Consider the following 7566-nt stretch of genomic DNA (forward strand, 5'->3'; position numbering starts at 1 on the left):
AAAGGGTAAATAACATTTTCCTAGTTAGCTATATAACACATATTTTGCTAACATCACCAAGTTAGATAACTAGTTAGCTATGTAACAAACACTTTAGCTGACGTCACTAATCTTAACTTTCTCAGATGTAGTTGTGAAACAATTTATAGCATCACCTGGTTAAGTATAACCTTTTCCTAGCTGGCAAACCAAAAATGACCAAACAAGCTGGGAAAAAACGTGCTCACATCATGTGACTGGACAGGTACACTGGGGATGCTCTCTCTCTCTCTCTCTCTCTCTCTCTCTGGACCGGACAGTCCATCTCTGCGGTGACGTCCTCCCTGTGAGGACAAGGACGGTCCATTATCTGCTGCTCTAGAGGGCAGATCTCATTTCAACACTTTATTAGCTGTAAAGTTGATTTATATAATGAATAACTGTGTTAATTATCAGCGGCTCTTTTAGAAAATTAAGTGTTTCTGTCAGTTTCAGTTCAGCTTTCAGCTTTGATCCCACTGATCCCAGGTGACACTAATGACGCCATCAGACAGGCTATAAAACTGTGTAATCATTATATAGTTTCACTATATATATATTAATATATTATATATTATATATATATATATATATATATATATATATATATATATATAGTTAAGTCCAAACGTCCGAGATCACATTGAAAATCAGTTTTTCAATCTAAATCTGGAGTTTTTGAAACTTTAAAACAAAAAAAAGTCATAAAGAAATATTTAAAATTCTTCATTATTTCTAAGTCACAATTCAAACTGTAACAAATTTGTGACACTGACCGTGCTGAGGCCTTTGTACAGAAAGGTCAGCATTTTTATTATTTTTTTAGAGTTATCCTTTATATTGAAGCTCAGACAATTCTCAGGGGAATTTGATCTACTGATCAGAGGCTTCTGCACAGACTTATGGAGACCATAGCAGCTTTAGTACACACTGTCATTAAAGCAAAGGGGACACGAGAAATTCTCAAATTCATGTAAACATTCAAAGATTGTACTGTTCACTCAAATTGTTATGCTGATAATATCATTTGTAAGAAAAAATAAAAACATTTATAAAAAAAAGCCTAAATAATATATAATAATTTATAAAAATTTATAAATAAAAGCATTTTTTTAGTACATAAACACCGATCAGGCATAACATTATGAGCACCTCCTTGTTTCTACGCTCATTGTCCATTTTATCAGCTCCACTTACTATATAGGTGCACTTTGTAGTTCTACAGTTACAGACTGTAGTCCATCTGTTTCTCTGATACTTCGCCCCCTTTTACCCTGTTCTTCAGTGCTCAGGACCCCCATGGACCCTCACAGAGCAGGTAATATTTGGGTGGTGGATCATTCTCAGCACTGCAGCAACACCGACGTGGTGGTGGTGTGTTAGTGTGTGTTGTGCTGGTCTGAGTGGATCAGACACAGCAGTGCTGCTGGAGTTTTTAGTACCTGCTCTGTGAGGGTTCATGGGGGTCCTGACCACTGAAGAACAGGGTAACATCTCTGTTTTTCATTTTTTGACATAATCTGAAAATGCCTGTTGTCCTTTCCATCGTGTGTAAATTTCACGATGAATGGACGAAAAGAAACGGCCCAAAATGACTTGGAAAGAATTCTGGTTCTATTGACTTACGTTAAAAATAAAATATGTTTTTTGCTTTTCCTGTAAAGTTACCATTTTGGAGATATGAGCTTTTGTTCCAACAACAGCAAATTATGTATTTAATATTACACTGTGTTGATTTTCACAGTGAAAATAAGTTAACAGTAACACATCCCCCACAGGGGGAACCTACACTTAAATATGGCGATTTCTCTGCCAGTTTTAGTGCAAAATTGATGTCTCATTAGTCCACATTTATAGCTTATTTATGATCAGTTTTCTTTGTATTATATCCTAAAGATCACAGTGATGTGGATGGAGCCAGAGGCTGATGCTTGACCAGTCTTTCCTGATAAATATCATCAGTGCGCTGCTGCAGTCCCAGACTGTCCAGCTGTCTGGGCGCGTACAGACCCATAGACAGCAGACATCTGTTTCAGACACACAGTCCCAGGCCGATACCCACCCAACTCCGGCATGCAGGCATGCAAGGTCGTCCACTTGGCCTAAAACTGGCAGGACAGTCGTCTGGAGGGAAAAGAGAAGAAGTGAAGGATAAGTCTGCTCACACATCCTTGAAACTGGCAAACATGTTGCTTTTTAGAGAAACAGAACTGCCAGAAATGAAACCAAAGCAGTTTCTCTTGACACAAAATGTAGACAATCAGCCAAGAAATGTTTGCTGTCTGTGTTTCTTTAGTTTTGGACTGGAGCTATGAGGCTAATGTAGCTAACAGGTGCCAGAAACGAAACACCTCACAAATTAGCGTCATACAAACTACATGCCTAAATCATGAAACCACATAAGCAAGTGTATTTGAGATTATTTAACAACTCAATGCTCTTTAAATATGATCTAACCTTTATAGATGACTGAACCGTTACCAGCAGACGTCTGTCGAAGCATCCACTTCCGTTTTTGAATGCATCATTTCTATATAGGAAATCAACCCATATGATGACGCAATATAGGATTAGAAAGCTTGGAATGTCAGGATTTGATCCCTCCAACTATTTTATGATCCTTTATTCGCAGCAGTAACATTTGTCTCATGTGCAACATAAGTAGCAAATCTGTGGCAAGAGTCAGAGATCAGTTTAGAGATCTGTCAGTCAGACGGAAATAAACTACTTCATTCCAGCCTCTGTTACTCTGTGTCAGTAATTCATACAATTATTCTGATCGGTGGAAATAAACTTGAGTGTGTTACCTTTCAAATGAGACTAAGATCATGACTGTAGCCCAAAGTATGTCTTTCACCTGCTAGTCAGCACTTGGACAATGTATTTCTGCTCATGTGGTTGTATGCTCATAATGAAAATGCATTGCATTTACCAGAGACATCTCTGGCACAGAAAGCCTGGTGGGGCACAAAAAACTGTAGGGGCAGCAGCGACTCGTTCGTCAACGAAACTACACACAAACCTGTTCCAAACACAAACGCACTCCATCAATGAAGTCACATATTCACAAATTAACGTCACGTGGTGCAGGAAGTGGAGACAGGAATATGAGTGATATGATACCGGATTAGATCTCACAAAACCTGGTTAAACAGCATCACATTACAAATCCAAAGTTATCTAGCAGTAAACGATCATTTCGTCTGCAACTACATATCCAAAGCAACATAACAGAGCAGGGAAACACACTTTCTGGGCATTAGGAATAACACGGCAACAACGCACAATGACTCACCAGTGACGTCACTGCTCGAAAAGACAAGATGGTCGACGATCTTTCATCTGGGCAAACTTGCCAAAAACTTTCTTTCAAAGTCCCCCAATCCATGAATGAATTCAAGTGATAGCATAGCAAGGGCAGACAAGGAAAGCAAAAGAGTGTTTTTAGCTACACTCACAGTTAGCCATGTTTTTCTCTTGAACCTCTCTGGATTGAAGCAGCAGTGTTTGTCCTTTCAAGACTGAATGATATTGAAATCCTCTGGCTGGTGTGTCCCAAACGTCTAATCTCTAATTTCTGCTCTAATGGCTGGAACCAAATTGAACTTTTATTACATTTTCGACTTGACTTATTATTGCCTCGCTATTATGAGTGGCTACCACACCTGGTGAGGAACTATGGCTTGCTGCGTAGCAACGACCAGACTGTAAACGACGCTTACTAAACGTCTGGATGTATGTAAATGTATTATTTTTTATTGGCTGCTCTCAGCATGGAGCCAACGTGATCGGGCCCCACAGCTGGTTATTGAAAGCGTGTTGAACATGCACAGTGCTTTTAACGGCTCACCTGGTTAGACGAGCGCCGACGGGCCCCGTGCTCGCCAAACGAAGACTGCTAGGAGGAATAGTTAGCCTACTGGTATTTTCACAACAAGTAAAGGCAGATATTTCAAATGTTTTGGATAATGCTACCAATATCATATGTAAAAAAATGCGCAACAATATTAGTTAAGAAGAAAATACATATATTAGTTGATATACGGAATTATTAATTATTATGTTGTGCACTGCTCCACTCTGGTGGGGCCAGGCCCAACCGGCCCCTAATGTAGAGATGCACCTGGCATTTATGCTTGTGTTAAATGCATTCAAGATCCGTCTCTAAACACCTCAGAATGTAGTTTGAATGATCTGATCGTAATCCACTCACAGTGCTTCCTGGGGTGTCTACACTTGGCTTTTCATGCAGTCAAGTGAAATTTGAATGTGATCTAAAAAAAACAAATTGCCAAAAACGCATGTTAATGCAAGGTTAAACAGGCCCTGTCCAAACGGCACTTCTAATTAGTGAATTCTGCACCCATTGTAGAACCAGACTTTCGGTTTTGCATACAAAACTTGTATAATCTCCACAGAAAAGCATTCACCATGCCCAATGCCAAGCATCGGCTAGAGGGGTATAAAGCCCCCCAAGCATTGGGCTGTGGAACAGTGGACATGTGTTCTCTGGAGTGATGGAGCTCCATCCAAAAACTTTGGCAGAATATGGAGTGATCTTAATCATCCAGCATCAGTACCTGACCTCATTAATGCTCTTGCAGCTGAATTCAATCATATACTCACAGCAATGTTCCACCATCTGGTGTAAAGCCTTCCCAGAGCAGTAGAGGCTGTTAACTGCAGGAAAGGTCTATTAATACCCTTGATTTCAGAAGAAGCGCTGGAAGAGCAGGTGTCCACAAACTATTGGACACGCAGTTTCTTGTTAACTCCAGTGCAAAACTTGGCTTGTATAAATTAGATTTTTTTTTACCAAACTATTGCTTTAAAAGGCCTGGGGCCATGTGTCAGTCACCCTTAGTGTGAGGCCCGGAGCCGGCCCTAGGTTTCACACAAATAGAACAACAAACAAGGCACACAGGAAGTTTCATAATATTTATTTATTTGTTTATTTACAGACTCGTTTATTTAAACTTTAAGGACTTTCCATTTCTCTTGAAACAGCAGGATCAGCTTGTGGGGACAGGCAGGATAAAGTCCAATGACAGTGCAAGAAGAATGGTGTCTGTATAAAAATAAATAAGAAAAATTGTCCTCGCAAAGAATCTCGTGGCTTGGAGATGCTGGTAATATTTTATAATGGGGTAAGTTTATGAAAAAGTTTATTAATGGAAGTGCACACAACTTAGGTTCTGTTGATGTACAGTATCAGTCACCTACACCTACTTTACTTTTACTGTTTCCATCTTCACATCTGTCTCTGGTCCACCATTCCTGACCACTCAGTTGTTTTTTGTCAGGGTGGTATGGCTTTATATAATTTACATTGAGTGTTTACATGCACCCAATAATCCGATCATAATCGGATTTCTGCAGTTATCTGATTATCCAAATGGTCATTTAAACAGCCCATTCAGATTTCTTAGATCGAAGTAAGGTCCAGAAATTTGATTAAGAAATCTGATAAAGAGAGCTGGATTTTAGCTCAGTAATCAGATTTCTCAGTGCATGTGAACTCTTACTCTGATTTCTTTCGGATTTCTCAGTCTGTACATGTGCGAAAACAGACAAGACGCAGCAAAACACTTTTGGAGCGACACTGAAACCGACTACATGCTTAACGAAACTAAGGATTTAAATATTCTTCATTCTTCATCTTCTCGATGATGTATGTTCATATTTTCAGATAAAGTGTTGCGATGTTTAAAAAATAGCCACAGCATGAAGTTTTACATCACGTCTTCTTCTGTGAGTTTACTGGCTGGTTGCAAAGCAGAAATCCGATTGCTGTCTGACTCATGAAGACCCGGAGTTTCTCCATTATTTGATTACCCAAGTGCATGTGAACGCATTGATCATATTACTGACGAAATCAGATTTTCTGCAGTTATTGTATTTTTAAGCGTGTGTAAACGCACTTGTTGCTACTCAGCTACTCCTGGAGCTTTAAAGTCAACCTGACCATTTTTTAACTTAGTTTCACTTCAACCTCCCACCACTGCCACCTACCGCTGAGAGAACACGCTTAGCTAGTTCACTGTATGTGGTAAAACAAGGGTCTTCAGTTCTGATACACTGTTAAAAATAAAAGTCCGCTCAATGTAAAATAAAGTAACTGATTACACAGCTTTTCTAGAGTTAAACTCAACTTGAGGACGATAGAGTTGACCCAACTCAAACTTCTTAGTTTCGTTCTTCTAACTCTCGTTTTTAGTTCTGCATCTGAGTTAAATATTTTTACACTTACATGGAACTCATTCCATCCACAATCCCCGCCATTTTCTGCTCTTGGGTGTTCACTTACGGATGGCTGTGGCATCGCTACGGTTTAAACTCACAATCTAAGCTAATTGGCTGAAATGTTTACATTTCACAGCAATATAATTAATAAAAAATTAAGCAATCAGTTTGCTTAGACATGTAGTTGTCAACCACTGGGTTAAAACAAACATAGAGGTCTAGAGGCAGCAGGGCAAGCTGATACTGATGCCGTGAAATCCCTGATTAAATTTAGGCCGATCTGTCCCTGTGACAGCTCTGAGAATAACCCTGGCTGTGTTTCAAACAGCTCTTGGCTCAGTGGTGAAGCGCCAAGACGTACCACTGTGCTTCACAAGTCCTTCTGCTGTACAGGTCAGATTCGGGCGTATCTGTTGATATTCATCCAGTGGGTGGAGGGGAACTGAGGGATGGAACTGGCAGCTGGTGCAAACTGAGCCATGAATAATATTTTTATTGTATGCATCACAGAAATACATGCACTGCTTCTCTCTTCCCTTTTCATTCCTTTTTTCTTCTCTTTTCTCTCACATACACCACATTCCCGCACGATACACTTGCGTACAAGGCGATCTGCTAATGCCAAAACACTGTTTACCTGCAATGGCCTATTAACTCGACTCCTCTTCTCCTTTTTTCCTTCCTCTCCCCTCCCATCCTCCCGCTCCTCTGTCTGCCTGTCTGTCACAGCAGCGGCAGTGAGGTGTGTGGAGAGCTTAAAGACCCAAGAGACCTAGCTGTCCAAAAAGCCCTCGTGGAATCTCGAAGAAATGGCAACAGCCTGGCCAACTGCCAACCTGCTAATACAGCCTGCATTCACTCTGAATGGCTTTAAAGCAGTAATATTTACACAGTTTTCCTCTTAGCCCTGTCCAAACTTTGCTTCTTTAGTTTTGCGCTGGAAGCTAATGTGGCTAACCAGTAATGGAAGCTCATACCACAGCAGTTAGCATCATGCTAACTTCACACTTCAATCACTTGCCTCAAAAAACAACACTGATTAATCCCAAATAGACTTGTTTATGTGGTTTCTGACACTGTATGATGTACTGTTATATATAAAAAAATAAAATAATAATATAAGTACATCACAACTACAGTAGTGGCAGCTAACATCAACTGACTGTGGCAAAACTTCAGTGTTAGCAAGCAATACATGTTAGCCTATTAGTATATAAGGGTGTTTTACATAAACTTGCAAAAATAGAACCATTTATGTGCATAAAAGTTGAAACTAACTTGAAGTGTGTTGTGGATTTATGATAG

The 7566-nt window shown here is 39.8% G+C and overlaps 1 long non-coding RNA gene across 1 annotated transcript; it reads right to left on the bottom strand.

Moving 5' to 3' along the window:
• Nucleotides 1-279: 279 nt before the first annotated feature.
• On the bottom strand, nt 280-6961 carry LOC118818276. Its single transcript, XR_005008070.1, has 3 exons — nt 6899-6961; nt 2081-2142; nt 280-323 (listed from the first exon to the last, which is right to left on the bottom strand). It is a non-coding gene; the product is annotated as an uncharacterized LOC118818276 (long non-coding RNA).
• Nucleotides 6962-7566: the final 605 nt, after the last annotated feature.

This window comes from Colossoma macropomum, unplaced genomic scaffold, assembly GCF_904425465.1.
Source record: "Colossoma macropomum unplaced genomic scaffold, Colossoma_macropomum, whole genome shotgun sequence".
Lineage (NCBI taxonomy): Eukaryota > Metazoa > Chordata > Actinopteri > Characiformes > Serrasalmidae > Colossoma > Colossoma macropomum.